Here is a 22,634-nt window from a genome sequence, read left to right on the forward strand (position 1 = left end):
ACCTTTTACCTTTACTTTGCAATATACTGCACCCCTATCCATCTATTTATTCACTTCCTGCACTCAGTATCCCCTCAAAAAACATGATGGGAAGAGCAGAATGTGTGAGTGGTGTTGTGAAAACCACAAGCAATATTCCTCCGTGAAGGCTCTCTGTCAAGAAGTCTGAGAATTGAGGTTCACCCACTGTTTCCAATGGTGACTTCAGCATCAGCAACAATTCCAGTGAGACACAGCCAAATTTTGGAGGAGAGCCTTGATCTTCTTTCCCTCTGCGAGAGCCAACTCAATTATTCATGGGAATGGAAGATAGAGGAGCTATGAGATTATTTCTGCATCGGCAGTTTTTGCCTCAGATTATCTTCTGTCTTGGTGTCATGTTGAACCTGAATTGGAAACGCGGTGGGGAGGAAGTTAAGGGGAGCTTACAAGCCTTCTGTTCTCCCATAACTGTCATCCAGGATTCCCACCAGGTATTAGATTAGGTGCATTAGGAGCCAAAACTAGTGTAAATGTTCTAAAATGTCTGTCCCAAGCTCCATTTTCCTCCTTCCCCACTAGCCTCAATCACTTGGTTGCAAGGGAGTGGAAGAATGGGCAGGACCCCAAAGAAGTGCTCATGGGCCTGTTGCCTCAGGTATCTCAATGGTAGGTCTATCTCTAAGTCTACGGTAACCTGTCAAATGAAATCCAAGGTCACCCCAAGTCTTCATTTTGGCCAACAGCCAGATCTCTGCCCCCAAAGAGAGGCCATATTAGATGAAAATACTGCCTCAATTTCTCCTCCTACTCCCCATCCTTGCCCACTCTATGTACAAAGCTCTAAGAGAACTGAAGCCACGGAGACCTGAAAGTTCTGAGAAATCCTTAAGCTGAATAATTGTCTCCTAAACAGAGGACTATTGCACCATTTGGTGCTTCCTAGCACCCAGAAACCGAGGTGAAATAGCCAGCTTTTTCAAGAAGCAGTACTGTTTGTGTTGGGACTAAACAGCTGAATATGGGCAAGCTGCTTCTGTTCTGTCATTGTTGTTTGGTGATTTTAACTGTTACAAGCTATTATAACATTCCAGATGTGCTGGTCTCACAGGTGCTGAGTGAGTCAAGGCCAAGCGAGTAACTGCCTTACCTCAGAATTCCCCTTCTTTTGTCTTTCCCAAGGAAGACTTGAATGCCATTTAACACTGTTTGCCTCTGAGCATTCTTCCTGCCACAGGCACTTAACTCAGCCCTGCATTTTCCCTCTGACTAGTACATAGCCACTAATCAAGAATGGAAGGAAGCTGTGCAATGATTAGTAAGGAAATAAAAATTATTTATTTGGTTGATGCAATTCATTTTAGCTACATCGTAGTACGTCAAGTGGAGTCAGCTAAACTGTGATACAGAATTACCCTGCAACATAAAATGTGACAGCAGGTTATTTAAAACATAATCAATGGCATGAGCTACCTCATTGGTATAATGCCTCTACTTCTTGCATTTAAAACACTTCAAAACTTGTCCTTCTCAACTGACATATTGAAAACAAAAACATGACAAATTCGTCTCAGTATTTTTGTAAAATAAGAGCAACAAGATTGATTGTGAAGGTTAGATTGTAAATTTATATTGGGTAATCTCAATAATAACTGTAGAATTTGTTAAGCACTTACTATATGCCAAGTACTGTACAAAGGACTGGGGCAGATGCAAGATAATCAGGTCCCACAATGGGTTCACATTCGAAGTAGAAGGGAGCAGTGGTAGTGTATCTCCATTTCGCAGACGAGGGAACTGAGGCACGGAGAAGTGAAGTGACTTGTCCAAGGTTGCACAGGAGTACGTGGCAGAGCTGGAATTAAAACCCAGCTGCTCTGACTCCCAGGCCCATGTTCTTAGACCATGTTGCTTACTTGTAGGTAGGGAACATATCTACCTACTCTGTTGCACTGAACTCTCCTAAAGGCTTAGTGTGGTTTTCTGCACACAGTAAGCATTCATTCAATATCACTGACTGACTGATAGGGAGAATCTCTCCCCAGAGGGCAGGCTATGTCTTTTGCTTCTTGCTTACTCTCCTAAATATCTTGGACATAATAGGCATTTGATAAATACCTTAGAGTGAATGAATGAAGTACAAGCTGACCATCTGATCTAAACACACACAGGCTGAGTCCAAAGCTGGGAAGTATTTTGCAAGTTCTTCAATACCATCAACCTCTTTAAGAAGAAGACAACTCTTTGGGATTAAATACCACTCCTGGTAATGGAACTGGTCACTCCCACATTGAGTAAGAGACATAGATCTGGTTGGCAGGATGTTTCCCAGAGCTCACAACACGTTCTCTAGATTCACTGAACTGCATTCTCATTTTAGCCTCCCAACATCCAAAGGGAAAAACAGAATTCATCTTCCCTCGTAAACTGACTTCATCAAACTTTCTCACAAGCTCCTCTCGGTCTCTCCCCTCCCTGATTCAATCTGTCTTTAAATCCTGGTATTTTTTTCTTCCACTCCTTCCTCCAGTCACCCTCAGAAAAGCAGTCTCACAGAAGATCATGAGCAATGAAGGTTCCAGGTTCAGGAGCTACTTCTTACTTTCCTGATGCAGTAAGAGGTAGCCTCTGTAACTAGGGTCTTTATGCTCATGATCACTGCTTTAGAGAGGGCATCTCTTTGCAAAATCAAAGCTTTAAAGTTGCTTTGAAATATCACCACCTTTGCCAAAGAGGTGCTTCACTGTTGTTTCCCAGTAACTAAGGGCTCAAGTTAACACTTGAGGAACAAGTAGCCTTTACTCAAACCAATGTGAGGAATAAACTATCAACTGCATTATTTCCTGATTCTCTTGACCTATTTTATCATTAAAATATTGGTTCTTATAAATGATCAAGCCCAAGAAACTGTATTAAATCAAAACTCTGCAGCTTCAGCATGAGTAGCTCCAATTTACATGCACTGAAAATATAAACTGAGAGTGGGACATTCCTCTTTTGTTAGCAGCAGATTAAAGGGATTATTTTATTGGCTCCTCCCATCTGTGCACCCTTCTGGTGAATTTACAGACAATGCAAAAGCATCACCATATTTTTCCTATGATTTCTGGCTGATATTTTTCTAGCTCTCAGGCCACTGTCCTGTTGAGCCAATGTGGACTCAAATTTATCAGAGCAGGATGCCTACACGGGATCAGGGAAAAGGGAATGCACAGACTGACACCCCTATGAGCATGATGCTTCTCCAAAATATTTCCAAATAGGTTAAAATAAATAAAAAGGAATCCACATTCAATTCCATTATTTTTTAAGTATTTTTCAGCCTTGGACTGCTTTGTATCTTTATACTCTTACTACCACAGTGTTAAAGCATCTCCCAAGGGTTTTGATTTCTGTCTCCTTAGCAATTGCTCAGTGTTATACCTCAATGGGCCCACTCAAAGCTTGAGTAATTTGGGGTGAGGGCCATGCCTGGCCTTAGCTATACTAAATCACGCTGGGTACCACTGTTGAAGCCAGCCAACTGTCAAGCTGACCAGTTTCATACTCCACAACTCAGAATCCGGATTGACTGAGGGTACTAGTCCAACTATTGTAATTTTATATATGTATATATATATATATATTTGTATATAATGACTTCTAGATGGTCTAGAGGGGAAGGCAGACCTTAATATTTATATTATATTTATAAATATTAAGGTCTGCCTTCCCCTCTAGACTGACTGTAAATTCGTTGTGGGCAACAAATGGATCTACTTACTGTTGAATTTTACTCCCCTCAAGCACTTTGTACAGTAAGTGTTCAATAAATACCACTGATTGAAAGATTCATTCATTCATTCAATCTTATAGACTGAAAATGGACTTCTGATAGGCATGATGGGTTGGAGATTTCTAACTTCTACTGGATCAAAATCAGGGTTTATTTGCACCCCTAAAACATCTATAGCACATTCGATAAGTGTCGATGCCCTATATTCTTTGAGGAGGGCTCTGAGAATGAGAGTTGACATAGTGCATTTATTCCCTAAACTATAAAATATCTCATCTGGAATACTCACCTTTTTTTGTTTATCGAGGCAACACAACTTTTGGTCACAGAGTATCTTGGAGATACCTATGTGCCTTTACAATTTTTGATGCTTGCATTCATGGCAGGGCAATCAGTTTGCTAATTGCCATGAATTTTGCTTGTTTGCATATATTACATGAAGACCCAATCAAAGGCCAGGCTTCCACAGTGATGAGGTTACAGCAAATACAGTGACAGTTGAAAATAGTGCCCTGCTGTGTTCTAAGAATAGCAATGCCTTAAAAGGCAATAATGTTGAGATCACAAAGAACAAAGAATTAGGGCACAGCTGTGGAGTTCTGTAGGCTAAAACATAGACTCAATATGTCAAAAAAATTAAATCAGAAGCTGCATGTAATTTCTGGTCTTTACTAACAACTGCACACAGAACTGACTCTCTGCTTAAGGTCACACTTCTTCATAACTCATACACATCCCATTTCCTTATAATGAGAAAATTTACACTCCTTTTTTGAGGATGCCAACTTCAGAAGTAAACAAACAGGTTAAATGAAAGAAAACATGCTGATGATGTCCATGTTTAGCCAGTTGTGGTGAATCGCCACCATTATATTAATCGTATTTAATTTAACTTATATGGACCCAAGAAGACTAATCTGCAAGCTTTTTTTTTTCTTTTTAACAGAGTCTTGCTGTCCTGCTGAAATTGGAGCTTTCAAATACAAGGCATTAATTTACACTGTATCTCTGAATCCAGGTCCTAAATGATCAACTCTGAAGATTTCAATTTTTAATGGAAAGATCCTTGGACTAGGAGTCAGGAGACTTGGATTTGAATTTCAGCTCTGACACTGACCTTCTGCATGACACGTTACCTCTCTGCCTCAGTTTCACATTTGTAAAATGGGGATAGAATAGATCACCAGCTTGTTTTGGGACAAGGACTCTGTCCGATGTCATAATCTTGTATCTTTTCTTGTTATACATTTTTCTGGAATCATTCAGTATACCAGGATGAGTCCAGTGATAGGCCAGTGTCAGAGCTGAGATTCGAATCCAAGTCTCCTGACTCCTAGTTCCGTGCTCATCCATTAAGCCACACTGCCTTCTTAATCTCTCTCTTCCCAATGACTAATAATTTAAGATTTTAATAACATATTTGAAATGTTCAGAGCTTAATGTCACTGCCCTATCGTGCTTATTAAACCTTCAGTTCTCCTCCTGCACTCAGCAAAGGTTTTTTTCCCCCTTTTGGATTCATTTCTATTAGCTTGCTGCTCAAGAAACAGAAGATAGTTCTGTGACCCACTTTCCTGTTGCATTTCTGCATAGTGACAGAGGTCTCAGCATGACAACATTAACATTGCTGTAAATTCAGCCTTTCACTCTCCCTTGTACATGCTGGGTGCTTGTAGGAGGCTGTCAGGAGATAGCTATACCCAGACATGTATACAGAAGCCAGACATACTAAAATCCCTACACTACCAGATGGCACATGTGCTTTCATCTGCAAAAGAAAATTCCACGTTTCTCAGTTCTAAACCACAGTCAGAAGAGAAAAGACTGGAGATTTATTTAGTACTTATCTCCAAAACTGCTAATTGATACATGCTGTGGATTTTAAAAAAAATTTTAACAAGGTATTTGTCAAGTACTATGTGTCATGTCTAAGCGCTGGGGTAGATGCAAGTTAATCAGGTCAGACAAATTCCCTGTCCTACATGGGGCCAAGTAGTCTAAGTAGGAGAGAGAACAGGTATTGAATCCTCATTTTGCAGTTGAGGAAATTGAAATAAGGAGAAATGAAGTGACTTGGCCAAAGTCACATGGCAGGCAAGTGGCAGAGGCAGGATTAGAATTTAGGTCCTCTGACTCCCAGACCCATGCTTTAATCCACTGAACCAACTGCCATTAATCTAAGTTTTTTTCTGGTGAGTACCCCCTGGCAGGGAACATATCTCCTATCACATCTGGAAAGACTCCTAGAAATGGCTGAGTTTCTTTGGAATAGGATACTTAGTAGCTGCCCTCTTTTGCATGGACAAGTTAAAACAAGGCATAACTGGGGTGGATGAAGTGGTTGGTGCCTTAAGCAGAGCTGGGAAACATTTTCAGGGATCAAATATTTCATACCCAAAAACTGAAGACAGGAAAAACTTCACAAATAAATCTTGCCTTGGGAATTTAGAAGAATGACAACTTTGGAAGAGGAATTAGAAACAGCTAATGGAATGTTTCCCTTCCTCCCTCCCAAAATGGAAAAAGAGTCAATAATTAATAAGAGCTATGGTTAAACAATATGCAAAGCACTGTTTGAACTTTAGAGAATATACATGGACATAACTCAGGCTGGTTTCCTGATTCATAAGGAACTCAATCTAAAATAAGGAAAGAGGAGAGGGGACACACACACACACACACACACACACACACACACACACACAAAGGAGAGGTCAAAAGTAAGTTTCCTGTGGGCACGGAATGTGTCTATCCATTCCAGTGTAGTGTACTCTCCCAAATGCTTAGTATGCTGGTCTGCACACATGAAGTGCTTAATATAATACCATTAACTGATTACCATTGCAGAATAGAATTAAAAGTGCTTAACAAATTCTACGGTTATTATTGAGCTTACCCAATAAAGGTTTACATTCTAACCTTCACAATCAATCTAGTTGCTCTTATTTTACATAAATACTCAGACTAATTTAAGTCATGTTTTTGTTTTCAATATGTCAGTTGAGAAGGACAAGTTTTGAAATGTTTTAAATGCAAGAAGTAGAGGTATTATACCAATGAGGTAACTCATGCCATTGATTATGTTTTAAATAACCTGCTGTCACATTTTATATTGCAGGGAAAGGCAGACAAAACCAAAGTAGTAAACAGTTCCAGTCGCAAACCATGGGCCCCTCACTGCTTTGGATGAGCAATCCTGAGAGAAAAACTGCCATAAATTTGCCAACTTTCTAAATGTTAGCAAGTTATCTTCTGCCTGCCATTTGCTCTTATGGGGATTCTACTTTTAATAACAATAAAGATAGTACATGCTGTTTGTAAAGTGCTTGCTGTCTCCTTGGCAATATTTAGTGGGGGGTGCAGGGAAGGATCCATCCTTATAAATACATATTTACATAAATCAATAAATATGATTGATTGATCATCAGGAGGCCCCTCACAGAGCTGGAAGAGCTCTGGCCTGCCAGGCTTCTGCCTACCCTCCATTCCTGTGATGGGCAGGGCTCTCCCTGGCAATGGAAAGTGGGGAAAGTAAGGAACCACCCTGATTCTAAGGTGCCGTGCATGGACCCCAGAGTTTTGAGGTGGCATGTATCTAAGTGAAGCATTTCTCATTACATCACTAGGCCTGCTATGACTAAAGTAAGCTTAGACAAGGCCCTTGAGTCTCTATCCTTTTGGTCATTATCATCTAGTTGGAGGATTTAAGAATATACATTGCAAACACTATCAGACTGGGATGCCATTTCAACTATGAGGGATTTGCAGTTGTTAACATGGATACTATTAGAAGTGAATAGAACCACAATCAAAGCCTTGCTATCAAAATCAAATTCAATCCCAAAGAAAGTCACCAGGATAATCATTCATTCAGTCAGTCAGTCATATTTACTGAGCGCTTGGGAAAGTACAATACAAGTCACATTCCCCGCCCACAAAGAGCTTACAGTTTACTGGGGGGATGACAGGAGGGGGAGAGACAGACACCGATACAAATAAATAAAATTACAGATATGTACATGAGTGCTGTGGGACTGGGAGGGAAGAAAAGCAAAGGGAGTAGATCAGGGCAACACAGAAGGGAGTGGGAGATAAGGAAAAGTGGGGCTTAGTCCGGGAAGGCCTCTTGGAGGAGATGTACCTTTAATAAGGCTTTGAAGTGGAGGAGAGGGGGCTGGTGGGGAGAGTAATTGTCTATTGGATTTGAGGAGGGAGGGTGTTCCAGGCCAGAGGCAGGGTGTGGGCTAGAGGTCGGCAGCGAGACAGGCAAGATCAAGGCACAGTGAGAAAGTTAGCCCTAAAGGAGCAAAGTGTACAGACTGGGTTGTAGAAGGAGAGAAGCAAGGTGAGGTAGGAGGGGGCAAGGTGGTGGAGCACTTTAAAGCCAACGGTGAGGAGCTTTTGTTTGATACAGAGGAGGACAGGCAACCACTGGAGGTTTTTTAGGTGGGGGTGACATGTCCTGAATGTTTCTGTAAAAAGATGATCCGGACAGTGGAGTGAAGTATGGACTGGAGTGGGGACAGGCTGGAGGCTGCTTTGCACATAGTAAGTGCTCAATAAATACTACTGAATGAATGAGGTGAGCAAGGAGGTTGATGCAATAATCTAAGTGGGATAGGAAGAGTGATTGTATTAGCCTGGTAGCAGTTTGGTTACAGAGGAAAGGGCAGATTTTAGTGACTTTGTGAAGGTCGGACCAACAGGATTTAGTGATGGATTGAATATGTGGGTTGAATGATAGGAGTCAAGGATAACACCAAAGTTACAGGCTTGTGAGACAGGAAAGGTGGTGGTGCCATATGCAGTGATGGGAAAGTCAGGGGGAGGACAGGGTTTGGATGGAAAGGGTAAGGAGCTCTGTTTTGGACATGTTAAGTTTGAGGTGACGGGAAGACATCCAAATAGAGATGTCTTGAAGGCAGGAGGAGATACGAGACTGGAGAGAGGGAGAGAGCTCATAGCTGGAGATGTAGTGTTGGGTATCATCTGCAAAGACTTAATATTTGAAGCTATGGGAGTGAATGAGTTCTCCAAAGGAGTGGGTGGAGATGGAGAATAGAAGGGGACCCAGAACTGAACCTTGAGGGACCCTCACAGTTGCCACTCCCATAGGGGGTGGCAGGCAAAGGAGGATCCCACAAAGGAGACTGAGAGCGAACAGCTAGATTTAACCTACATATTCAATCCGTCACCAAATCCTGTCAGTCCCACCCTCACAACATCGCTAAAAACCACCCTTTCTTCTCCATCCGAACTGCTACCACATTAATATAATCAATTATCCTGTCCCGACTAGATTACTGCATCGGCCTCCTTGCTGACTTTCCAACCTTCCTGCCTCTCCCCACTCCAGTCCATACTTCACTCTGCTGCCCAGATCATCTTTCTACACAAACATCCAGGACATGTCACCCCCACCTAAAAAACCTCCAGTGGTTGCATATTCTCTTCTGCATCAAACAAAAACTCCTCACTTGGCTTTAAGGCACTCCATCACCTTGTCCCCTTCTAACTCACCTTGCTTCTCGCCTTCTACAATTTAGCCCACATAGTTTACTCCTCAGGTGTTAACCTTCTCACTGGGCCTCGATCTTGCCTATCTCACCACTGACCACTGACGCCTAGTCCACGTCCTTCCTCTGGCCTGAAATGTCCTCCCTCCTCAAATCCACCAATTACTGCCCCCACCTTCAAAGCCTTACTGAAGGCATATCTCCTCCAAGAGACCCCGAACTAAGCCCCACTTTTCCTCACCTCCCATTCCCTTCTGTGTTGCCCTGATGCTCTTTGCTCTTCCTCCCTCTCCCAGATCCATAAACACTTCTGTATACACGTAAAATTTTATTTATTTGCATTGATATCTGTCTCCCTGGCTCTAAACTATGAGCTCAGTGTGGGGAGCGACTGTCACTCTTTATTGTTGTATTGTACTGTTCCAAGTGCTCAGTACAGTGCTCTGCACAGAGAAAGTGCTTAATAAATACAACGAATGAGAGGAGAACCAGAAGAGGGGAAAGTCAGTGAAGCCAAGGTTGAATAACGTTGCCAGGAGAAGGGGGTGGTCCACAGTGTCAAAGGCAGCTGAGAAGTCAAGGAGAATTAGTATGGAGTAGAGGCCATTGGATTTGGCAAGAAGGAGATCATTGGTGACCTTTGAGAGGGTGGTTTCTGTGGAGTGAAGGGGACAGAAGCCAGATTGAAGGGGGTCAAGGAGAGAATTGGAGGAGAGGAATTTGAGACATGAGGTGTGGACTACTCGCTCAAGGAATTTGGAGAGGAACGGTAGGGGGGAGATGGGGAGATAACTGGAGGGAGCCATGGGGCCAAGGGAGGGTTTTTTAAGGATAGGGGAGATATGGACATGTTTGAAAGCATTGGGGAAGAAACCACTGGAGAGGGAATGGTTGAAGATGGTGGTTAGGGAGGGAAAAAGGGAGGGAGTGAAAGTTTTGATATGATGTGAAGGCATGGGGTCGGATTCTTCATTCAAACTTCAACCACAGCAACAACAGTTATAGGCACAGACACTACCACCACTATCCCCCGTTTAGACTGTGAGCCTATCATTGAGCAGGGATTGTCTCTATCTGTTGCCGAACTGTACATTCCAAGCACTTAGTACAGTGCTCTGCATATAGTAAGCGCTCAATAAATACTACTGAATGAATATCATGGTGATGATTTGTGGCCTAATGGATAAAGCACGGGCCTGGAAGTCAGAAGGAGCTGGGTTCAAATCCCAGCTCTGCCACTTCTCTGCTGTGTGACCTTGGGCAAGTTACTTCATTTCTCTCTGTCTCAGTTACCTCATCTGTAAAATGGGGATTAAGACTGTGAGCCCTATGCAGGAGGGTTCTGAGTCCAACCTGATTTGCTTGTATCTACCCCGGTGCTTAAAACAGTGCCTGGCACATAGAATTCATTTAACAAATACCACAATTATTATCATGTTTCCCCTCTCTTTTCTTATTCCTTTTCCAGGAATTCTGTTATCTCACCTTCGTACGCCAGGCCAGCTGTCATTAACAAGCTGGGTTACAGGAAGTTGAAGGGGAGGCATGGCAATAGGGCACAGATAGCCACAACCATTGCTCTCATCCTGCCTCAGTTAGTCCATGACTGGGACCAGGAAGGTGGGAAGGAAAAGATGACAGTGGCACTGGGTAGGTAAGCTGTAAGCTCGTCCCCTATGCTAAACTTGTTGTGGGCAGGGAATGTGTCTTATTCTTATACTGCACTCTCCCAAGCACTTACTACAGTGCTCTGCACATACTAAGTGCTCAGTAAATACAACTGAGTGAAATATGATTCAATGAATATGTTGCTGATGATGGTGCCACATGCATCACTAAAGATGATTTAAAAAAAAAATACTGGAACAAAGTGGATGGTGATGAGAGTTGGTGGGGGGCAATTTGGAGATTGATGTGGTAGACGGGCAGGAAAACTGCTGGAAATGGGAGAGCAGAAAGGGAATGGGGTGAGGGGCAGAGGTTGGGGAGGGAACTGACTGATTTGAGGTGAATGGCTACAACATTAGGAGACAGGTTTAGTGATGCTGGGGTAAGTCAGCATAGAGTGTGAGATATATCCTCATGTTGCAAGAATTATGGGGTGGCTGTAGATCAGTGTACTTAAATGCTATGGGTGGCCGTTGAGATGCCAGAATCTAAAGTGCTGGGTATAGTTATGGAAAGAATCTTGGAAAAGGGGAGCTCTCTAGAGAGCTTTGACAGTGGGGAGGAGTGTGGTCTGGTGGCTAGTTATGTTTATAGCAAAGTTACACTAGCTTACTGAATATTCACATCCTGTCTTTCTTACTTTTAAAATTGGCCTGCATGAGGCACCTGCAGGGCAAACACAGAATGACCAGGCCTTTAATGAAAAACTCCAGTGGTCTACAAAGGCATTTCTCTTCTCTTTATGACAAAGCAGACTGCATTTTTCTGTGGCTTCTGAAATGGACAGTTCAATTGTCCACACTACAATCTGGTTGCGCCCTTCCCTAACCCCAGGAAGCAGCATGACACAGCATGGCTTAGTAGAAAGAACACGGGTTTGGGAGTCAGAGGACGCAGGTTCTAATCCCCACTCAGCCACTTGTCTGTTGTGTGACTTTGGACAAGCCACTTAACTTCCGTGGCTCAGTGGAAAGAGCCTGGGCTTCGGAGACAGAGGTCATGGGTTCGACTCCCAGCTCTGCCACTTGTCAGCTGTGTGACTGTGGGCAAGTCACTTCACTTCTCTGTGACTCAGTTCCCTCATCTGTAAAATGGGGATTGACTGTGAGCCTCATGTGGGACGACCTGATTACCCTGTATCTCCCCCAGCGCTTAGAACAGTGCTCTGCACATAGTAAGCGCTTAACAAATACCAACATTATTATTCTCTGTGCCTCAGTTTCCTCATCTGTAAAATGGGACTGAGACCTTGAGCCCCATGTGAGATGGAGACTGTGTCCAATCTGGTTACCTCGTATCTACCCCAGTGCTTGGAGCAGTGCTTGGTGCATAGTAAGCGCTTAACAAATACCATAATTATTATTATTATCTCTGGGCACCTACTTACAGACCTTTCTTATCATTTTCAGCATAGTAAGTTCTAAGTCAGTGATCTTGGGAAACCAGATTATCTAATATGAGAATAGTAGAGGACTTATTTCTGATTTCCTTGAACAAAGCCTGATGGTTGACAGCAAAGAAAAGCCTCTCATAGCCCAAGGCTGGATAAGAAGTCAAATTCCCTTATATTAAATTAGCAAGTGATGATCCTTGTCAAGATATAAATAGGGTATCTCCTTACCAACGCTGAAAGATCATGTGGACTAAAGGAAAAAATTCTGATCTATCGTATGTTCCTGAAAACCCACTTAAAATATCTGGGCTTTTGTTTCTTCATCTGTAGCAGCAGCAGAGAAGTAGCATGGACTAGTAGAGCATGGGTCTGGGAGTCAGAGAACTTGGGTTCTAATCCTGACTCCACCACTTTTCTGCTGTGTGACCATGGCAAGCCACTTTACTTGTCTGTGCTTCATTCATCTCATCTGTAAAATGGGGATTAAGACTGTGAGCTTCATGTGGGATATGGACCATGCCCAGTCTGATTATCTTTTATCTACCCCAGTGCTTTGTTCAGTGTTTGGCACATAGTAAGCACTTAACATATACCATTGGAAAAAAAAAATCTGTAAAATGGGATTATCATCCCTGATCTTCCCTTACGTAAAAATGCTGTGAAGACAAATTTGATTAACGGAAAAAGCCACCATGGAAAAATTTTTAAATGCTATAATTCAAGGTAGAATCATTACTATTCATTTTTTTTGATCATACAGATAAATGTGAACATGACAATAATTATAATAATAATGGTTTTTGATAAGTGCTTACTGTGTGCCAAGCACTGAACTAAGCACTTGAAGTAGACACAAGATAATCAGGTTGTACACAGTCCCAGTCCACATGGGGCTCATAGTTTAAATAGGAGGAAGAACAGGTATTGAATCTCCATTTTACAGATAAGGAAACTGAGGCCTAGGGAGGTTAAGCGACTTGCCCAAGGTCCTGCAGCAAGTCGGTTGCACAGCCGGGATCTCCGCTGCTCCTCCGGGGGGAGGATTTCCCTGAGTCACCCTGTTCCCCCGACAACCCCAGAAACCCAGGTGAGGAGAGCAATATGGCCTAGGGCACCAAGTATTGGCCTGGTAGTCTGGTAGTCGGGGGACTCTGAGCCTAAATTTCTTCACTTGTAAAATCAATCAATTAGTCAAGGGTATTTATTGAGCACTTACTGCATGTAGAGCATTGTACCAAGCTCCTGGGAGAGTTCACCATAAGAAAGTTGTAGACACTGCCCCTGCCCACAACATCCCCATTATCCCTCCGTAAGCCCAGTGTGGGATGGGGACTATGGTCTAACCTGATTATCTTCGACCCTCCCTCAATATAGTGCTTGGCACCAAGGTGGCATTTACCAAATAGCACAACTAGGAGAACAGGAACCTGAAGATCACTTCCAGGGAACTGTTGCTGATGGCCCTCTGGGGAGGAAGCTGCTTCCCGCCTCAACTTGGTGGACTGGAGAGAGCCAATCAAGAGGCAGGAAGCCTCCAGAGCAATTCTTGGGGTTCGGGGAGTCATGCTTTGATGCTCAGGATGGGGGTCCAGGGGAAGTCCAAGTTGCAAAGGGTTGAATGTATTCCAGTTGAACCAGAGGGAAAGTGAAATCTTTCTTGTCTGATGGGAATTACAGTGTAAGGGACCGTTCCACCCCATCCCTCTCCATCTTGTTCTTCCCTTTTCTGGGATTCTCTTGGGGTACTCTGAGGACCCTCCTCATTGTTGGGTCAGGGCACTGCAATGATAGCAGTGGAGGGTTGGCCCAGACCACGGACCACCGAGGAACTCCTAGATGCGGTGGCTGGGGAGCAGAGTAGCCTAGTGGAAATAGACACTAACCGAGTACACTATAATCTTCTGACATTTAAATAAAAATCTCCCGGTCAAGTAACAAGTCCAGCAGTGCCGTCTTGTGAAATGAGGCCAGAGAATAATGGAGCCCAAGTTCCTTAAGACGTTTAGAGTTTGCAGAACGACCCCAGGCAAACTGACATTACTAAACTGAATTTCAATCCCCACATTTATTTAAATTCTTCTTCCAGATCCACAAACCAATTTATCTTCTCTGCATATGTTCTAGAGACATTTCTGAAAAGGGATCTGCAACAGCAATACGATTCACTTTATTAAAAATTTATCAAGTTATAGAATATCTGATCTTTTACCCCAGGACGTTTTGATCTGCCCATTACTATTAAACCCACCCGATTCTCTCCAGAGGGTGCAACTGTGCATCTACAGGAGAAATGGAAGGCGGTACAGCCTTACAACCCACTCCCCATTTTAGAAACTAGGACTAGAGTCTGTCACTGATTCGCCAGAACAGAAAAATTCTGTAGTAGCGAGCCCTGGGTCACTAGCCAGATCTGAATATAGCATGCTTCTTGGCCTGATGGACTGAAGTCTCCCAGTCCTGGGCAGGCTTCATAAACACCATGCTATGAGTTAGCTATTTGCATATAGGGCAATTGTTAGCACTCAAGAAAATCAATCAAACGATCAATCAAGGCCTTCCCAGACTAAGCCCATTATTTCCTCTATCCACTTTTCCCTCTCCATCACCTATGCACTTGGCTGTGAAGCCTCTAAGCTCTTTGACACTCACCCTAGCCCCACAGTACTTATGTATATTGTCTTTTACCCTATTTCCCCTCTACATAATTACATTGCTATCCTTATACTCTAATATTTCCTCTTTCTGTAATTTATTTTCACATCTATCTCCCCTGCTAGACTGTTAGCTCCTTGTGGGGAGAGACTGTCTTCCAACTCTGCTGTATTATACTTTTCCAAGTGCTTATTACAGTTGGAGAAGCAGCGTGGCTCAGTGGAAAGAACATGGTCTTTGGAGTCAGGGCTCATGAGTTCGAATCCCAGCTCTGCCACTTGTCGGCTGTGTGACTGTGGGCAAGTCACCTCAGTTCCCTCATCTGTAAAATGGGGATTAAGACTGTGAGCCCCATGTGGGACACCCTGATTCCCCTATGTCTACCCCAATGCTTAGAACAGTGCTCGGCACATAGTAAGCGCTTAACAAATACCAACATTATTATTATTAATATGCCCTCCCTCCTCACCTCCGCCAAACTGATTCTCTTTCCCTCTTCAAAACCCTACTTAAAACTCACCTCCTCCAAGAGGTGTTCCCAGACTGAGCTCCTCTTCTCCCTCTACTCCCTCTGCCATCCCCCCTTTACCTCTCCGCAGCTTAACCCTCTTTTTCCCCTTTTCCCTCTGCTCCTCCACCTCTCCCTTCTCTTCCCCACAGCACTGTACTCGTCCGCTCAACTGTATATATTTTCGTTACCCTATTTATTTTGTTAATGAATTGTACATCGCCTTGATTCTATTTAGTTGCCATTGTTTTTACGAGATGTTCTTCCCCTTGACTCTATTTATTGCCATTGTTCTTGTCCGTCCGTCTCCCCCGATTAGACTGTAAGCCCGTCAAATGGCAGGGACTGTCTCTATCTGTTGCCGACTTGTTCATTCCAAGCGCTTAGTACAGTGCTCTGCACATAGTAAGCGCTCAATAAATACTATTGAATGAATGAATGAATCATTATTACACTGCAAACAGTAAGTATTCCTTATCAATCAATGATATTGATTGAGTGCTAACTACGTTACCTAAGTTGCATAACTGCTGTGGGAGTGAAGGCCAGGGTCAAAGTGCTAAAGGTTACACAGCCAAGTCCTATTGGATGCAGAGGGAAGGGTGGATGGGGCAAATGAGAGCTTAGTTAGGGAAGGGCTCTTGTAGGAGATGTAATTTAGGGAGAGTTTTTGAAAATGGGGAGAGCGGTGAACTAACGGATATGAATGGGGAGGGAGTTCCAGGCCAAAGGAGGATGTGGGCATGGTGGGGGTGAGACTGAGGTACAGAGACTAGGATGGCGTTGGAGGAGCAGATTGAGCAGTTGGGTTGTAGTAAGGTCTTTAAAGGTGGGATGGAGTGAGCTAATTATGATCGGCATGATGACCTTCATGCCGATTGTAAGAATTTCTGTTTGGCAGGGAGGTGGATAGGCAACCACTGGAGGATTTTGAGGAGTGGGGAGGATAAGGACTGAATGTTTTTTCAGAAAAAAGATCCTGGCAGCAGAGTGAAGTATGGACTGGAGAGGGGGGAGATAGGTAGTTGGGACATCAGCAAGGAGTTTTATGATAATACTAATTGTGGTATTTAAGTGCTTACTATGTGACAAGCACTGTGGTGAACACTGGGGTAGACACAGGATACATGGGACTCACAGTATAAAGTGGGAGGGATACCAGGTGTTGAATCCCCATTTTACAGATGAAAGAACTGAGGCATAGAGAAGCTAAGTGACTTGTCCATGGTCAAGTGTCAGTCAAGTGGCAGAGGTGGGATTAGAACCCAGGTTCTCTGACTCCCAGGGCTGTGCTCTTTCCACTGGGCCACTCTGTGGAAGTCATGGCAAATATCCCTTATTTTTTCACATATTTATGCATCACCTCACTTTTCCATACGTCTCCTAACGGTTGTAGCTTTTTTCTCTCCTATTTTCATTTTTTTTTAATAATTTGTGTCTACTATCTCCCCACTTCAACTGAAAAGCTCCCTGAAGACAGTGACCAGGTCTTTCACTTCTATTGTCTTCTCCCAAGCACACAGAAGGAACTCAATATATTCACTACTAATTGATTTGTAAGTGAGATCATATTGGCCCTATCCAATCTAGACTGAATAGGAGAATTATGCCCACTATTAACATTTTAATATTTAAAAAATAAAGTAATGAAGTTACCTTCTCCCAAGTTTTTGTGTAAATCATGGATTAATCTCAAGAGCACCTGATGACTATTCAGGTAAGCCTAAATGTGGTTTCATAATAGGCAAGAATCACCTGGGACAAAGTTGCCAAAATGTGGCTGAGGATGTCAACTGTTACAATGCTCACGGGCGAGGGATTTCAGAGGGATGATGTTCATGAAAGCATTAATGTGGAGAACCCATCCTTCTAGGAGTTATGTCACATATCCAGTTCCATTTGTCTAGTGAGAGACTACGCACAGATGTTAATTACGTGTCTAATTCACCATGAGGTCCGTGCTAGAAAATGGCTCAGTAAGGTATCAGGAGTCAGATCAGAAGAAGTCAGACCAGAAGACCAACGACAATGTGTATCGGTGAAGCCAGGACTGTGACTGGGAGGATCTTCACCTATTCCATGCAGGAGCTTGGGATGTCGAGGCTCATTTTACAAAAGGGAAACTGAGTCATGTTCTTTCCCCTAGAGGATTACATTAGTTCAAGGTCTCCCTGCAGGGGTGGAGCAAACCTTGGCCTAAACCAGGCCTCATAACCATTCCCTTGCTCAGCTCCATGCCTAAATTTGTCTCCTGAGCTATCTGCTCAACCCCTCAGGCCCACTTCTGCAGCTACAGCAAGCCCCATCTCAGACGCCTTGGGTATAGCTAATGCTAGGCATTATAGAAAGTTGCTCTTTTAAGAAATCAGGCCTGGAAAAGGGAGAGACTCTAAGTCTGAGTCAAAGAAAACTACTTCCATCATATCAAGCTTCTAACAGGAGGCATGGACATCAAGGCCACTACACCCAAAGGACTTGAACTTTCTTGTCAGCAAGAGGCTTTTACTGGAAATCTTCACTTTGGTGCTCTGGAAGGGGTGATGCAGTATTTCTGTCCAGCCTTGAGAATCCCTGAGAACCAGAGTTTCCAGTAGGGTAAGATCTCTGCTCTTCTAGGAAGTTGAATTCCCCTTAGATCTACTCTGCAGACCTACTTAGGGGGTGTCTCAAGACTTGGTTCTGGGTCCTCGTCTAGTCCATCTATACTCACTCTCTTAAGGGAGCTCATCAGCTATCAAGGCTTCAACTACTATCTCTAGTCAGTCGATCATATTTATTGAGGGCTTACTGCGTGCAGAACACTGTACTAAGCTTTTGGGAGAGTACAGTATAACAATATAATAGACACATTCCCTGTCCACAGTGAGTTTACAGTCTAGAGGGATACACCTCTATATCAATGACTCAAAATCTATATTTCCAGCCCTGACCTCTCCCTTGCCTCCTGTTTTCAGGGCATTTCTACCTGAATGTCCCACCATCACCTCAAACTGAACTTCAAATTTTTCCTATCAAAATTCTCTCCTCTCCTTGACTTTCCCATCACTGTAGACAACACCACCCTCCTTCCTGTCTCGGACTTTGTCATACCATGACATTTCTCCTTCAATCCATATATTCAGTCAGTGACTAAATCACATTGATTCCATCTCCACAATATGCTCAGAATTTGCTTCTTCTCCATTCAAACTGCCATGGGTTCGATTTCCGGCTCTGCCACTTGTCAGCTGTGGGACTGTGGGCAAGTCACTTAACTTCTCTGTGTCTCAGTTACTTCATCTGTAAAATGGGGATTAAGACTGTGAGCCTCACGAGGGACAATCTGATTATCTTGTACCTACCCCAGTGCTTAGAACAGTGCTCTGCACATAGTAAGCACTTAACAAATACCAACATTATTATTATTATTATTACCATACTGGTTCAAGCACTTGTCACATCTTGATTCCTGTATCAGCCTACTTGCTGACCTCCCTGTCTCCTGCCTTTCCCCTCATCTATCCACTTTTTACCCTGCTGTCCATGCAACGCCTCTAAATGATCTAAATATTCCCTAAAGAGTTGTCAACAGACTAAACCCTTCAAGACCCTCAGAGCTGTTAGGAAGCCCTTGATTCTATGACTAGAAGGTCATTGGAAAGCCCAGAATCCTGAAACTGGGTGAGAGAGGGATGATGAGAGTGCCCCATCAGCACCCTGGGTGCAAAAATAACATGGAATTCCCTGGTTGCAGGAGCAATAGCCCATGGGCAAAGAAAGAAACTTTGTGGCATACACATTGGCAGTCTCTCCTCACTCCCCAGCTTGGCAATATGTCTCTCACTAAAAAGACTTACAAAACACAGGGAAGCAATCTTCAAGGATTACCCACTGCTTTACTCCATAACCGGGAAATTACCACCACAATCTGAAATGGAAAATTCTATTACTCAAGTCTAGCTATCCTATAAATATGCACGGAAGCAGGCAAATACGCAGGCGTTCCCATCCAACTGTATGGCAGAAGTTATTCCTGTATTATATCCACCTACATCCATAAATCATCTGAGTTCTGACTTCCTGGTCTAAAGCGGTGCTACTGTCTGAAAGGAAGACGCATTTATCCGCTGCTTCGGAATAATTGATGGACTGAACCCAGGAGAAGCATGTCCACATATGGTTGGAAAGGACTTGGGAGAGCTCACCTAGTTTACCTCTTAATTCAGGTAGGCTTCACCTATGCAATTCCAGGAACTTAGGGAAAGGAAAGGTAATGGGAAGGACTTTAAATGATCTCCATGAAACACCCTCCATTGTGAGTCCACATGATTTTTTTTTTAACCAGTTCCCTGACTTTGGTCTGGATAAAAATGGACTTACCTCACAAAAGTGCCATTCTACTAGGGATATTCAAGAGGCACAAATGTTTATGCTCCCCTCCAGTGTTCCAAAACACTCTCAAATAATTCACAGAAGCAGTTTGTGTCTGCATATCGATCTAGGATTATCCTAGCTGGTTTCTAAGAACAGATAAAATCCAGTAAAAGGCGAAAAAAACCTGAAGGGTCCAGGATATAATTTATCAGTTCTGGAACTGTATTATGCCATGTTAGTGCCTTTAAGTATAAATATGAAGTCAACTTGCATTAAATAAATGAAAGCAACTTTCATGCACTAAACAAAAATGTCACAACTGACAGTGCTGTATAATGACCTAGTTTCCCAGTGGCCCAGAAAGACTAGCAATAAATCCCAAGGTCCACTAGTTCAGACAGGCTGATGAGAGCAGACCCCGGCTGTCTAGCATGATTAAAGGCTGTGTCACAGCTCATTGGGGACTAAGCTTTTCGAGTCACCCTCTTGGCAGGGCCCTACGTGACTGGAGACTAGGATAAGGGTGACAATCCCACAAAAGGCAAAACAGAAAGCAGAAGCTGTTTCCAGTTTATTCAGAGAATTTAAAAAAAATCCTCCTGAACCTAAAACTTGCAGTCAACTGCATATGTATTCAAGAGCAAATTTCTGATATAAAGAAACTGCATAGCAAAGCTGTATCAAAACCACCACACGCTGATTTGGGGGTGGGGGGAGAGGCATATATGCTGGCTGAAAATGAGGTAAAATTTTTGAATTAAACAATCGACTTATCATCTGATTATTCCTTTCACACCCAAATGCCCATTGGAAAGACAAGACAGTAGTTTAGGAACTGAGACAAACTACTGGCTCTAGCCACACCAGTACCTTTCCCCCAAAACTTGTATCGTACACAGGTGCTGGAGACCACAAATCGGGAGAGCAATGCCAGCAAACAGTCAACTTTAAAGTATCTCCCTCCCACTGGAGGCAACCAGACACCCAAACAGGCAGCCCTGAATTACAGCCTTTGAATGGTAAGGGCTTCACATTTCAGTGATCGGGGCATGGCCCAATCAGAAGACAAACCCCTACACTGCCAGGGATCAGCAAATAGGCTGTGTCCCAGCCCTGCACATGACTAAATTTGCTTCTGTCCATCATCTAGGTCATATATAGTTCAATTCAAGTGGAGCAGACAGGGCTGCAAGAAAATCTGGAGCGGTTCAATACCTCGTCTAGCCTGCTTTTGAGTCCCTGATTTTTTTTTTTTCTCCCTGACAAACTCATGGCTGCGTTTCTTTCTTCACCAGAACAACCATCCCGGCTAGGAATGCTATTCCTACATTAAGAATAATTTGGAACCCCAGAGAAGTTGCTCTCTCTTCACCAGCTCCAACTTTTTCTGTTGTTGCTTTTTTTTTTTAATTTTTTTGTGGACAAAGATCCAACTGTAAAAAAAAAAAAGTCTTACGTAACAGTTCAGGACTACTTCGGTTCTATTTACTGGGTAAGCATTTTAATCCTTTTTTTTTCGAAAAGCATTTTAAAAATTGAATCTGTTAAGAGGCTTGGCTAAAATCTTGTGAGTAGCTTGTGGAGCGAAATTCTGTCAGTGGGTTTTTTTAGTCTCATTTCTGCACGTGTCCCTTTGTTCTCAGAACAGAAGCTTTTTCTATATGTTTCATAATGCAGCTGCAGAGAATTATGAAGTCAGATATTGCGAGAGAAACACAAAGGTTTCCTTGCAGTCTTTTGCCTTTTCATGAAAAATAATTAAAAACGGGGAAAACAAGGGATTTTGAAAACAGAGGAAATTCACAAAAGGCTAGACTTGTTGGAGAAATGTGCAAAGTTTGAAGTTTTCCTTCTCTTTTGATTCTGTAGTTTTATGTAACCAAATCCTTCTGTAGCCTGGAGGGCTCATGGAGGCAGATCTAGACAGAGAGGAACTGAGCCAGACATGGACAAAGGCATGAGCCAAACCCAGACAGTCCAGGTCGCCCGATCTGCCAGCAGTGGGGGAGACAGGTCAGCCAGCTGCTGTGCAAGAAAAAAAATGGATGGGTGAGGTGCTCATGCGTGCGGTCGTGACTGGATTCAGAAATTGCCAGCCATTTTCCCAGCTGTGCTTTGTGCACTCTGAAGGAATGCCTGGCTGAAAATACAAGCCTCCCCAGGGTCTAATGGGGGGAAAGAAGGTGCAAAAATGATACCCCAATATATACAATTAGAAAAGGGGGTGGAGGGAGAAAGAGGGTGCGGGGAATTTTTACTGAGTTGGAATGTGTTGAGTGACAGGAAGTGCCCCAAGCCTTCCCCCCCTTTCCAGTCGCGCCTGCTTTTGTCTAACTCTCGTAATCCACACACTACTGCTCACAAAGCTGTCTGAGTTTAAAACAAAAAGAAACATAAAAGGCTCCCCCTTCCAACAGTACCTGTGATACGGCAGGAATGTAAACAGCACAGTCATTCTAGCCCGTGGTAACACTCAGGACTTTTCTAGTGCACAGGAAAAGATAAGATATTAGTTATCCTTGAATGATGAGAGTTTGGAATTGTATTCTGACTTTTTCAAAATTCCTGGTGATATTTCAGAGGGAGGTTTGATTGGGGATGCCTGGCTTGGCCTTACTTTAAACATTACGATGTGAGTTCTTGTATAAAGGGTTTGTTTTTGCAAGTGGATAAACTGCATTTGATACTGTTTTAATTTTCTTTGCAATCACTAGTTTACAGGATAATAAATAATGGCCAAGGTTAGGGGAAGGTTGCAGAATTTGGGATGCTATTTTCACTCAGGTGTAT

General features: G+C 43.1%; 1 protein-coding gene and 1 long non-coding RNA gene across 2 annotated transcripts in view; one reads left to right on the forward strand and one right to left on the reverse strand.

Moving 5' to 3' along the window:
- The window catches only part of NR6A1 (nuclear receptor subfamily 6 group A member 1), a 201,397-nt gene that overhangs the window by 80,397 nt on the left and 98,366 nt on the right, over positions 1-22,634 (reverse strand). The window lies entirely within an intron of this gene.
- LOC120638335 overlaps positions 21,043-22,634 on the forward strand; it is a 28,837-nt gene continuing 27,245 nt past the window's right edge. The window contains exon 1 of the long non-coding RNA XR_005659939.1: positions 21,043-21,336. This is a non-coding gene — a long non-coding RNA (uncharacterized LOC120638335). The remainder of the gene's footprint in view (positions 21,337-22,634) is intronic.

Source organism: Ornithorhynchus anatinus, chromosome 4 (genome assembly GCF_004115215.2).
Source record: "Ornithorhynchus anatinus isolate Pmale09 chromosome 4, mOrnAna1.pri.v4, whole genome shotgun sequence".
Lineage (NCBI taxonomy): Eukaryota > Metazoa > Chordata > Mammalia > Monotremata > Ornithorhynchidae > Ornithorhynchus > Ornithorhynchus anatinus.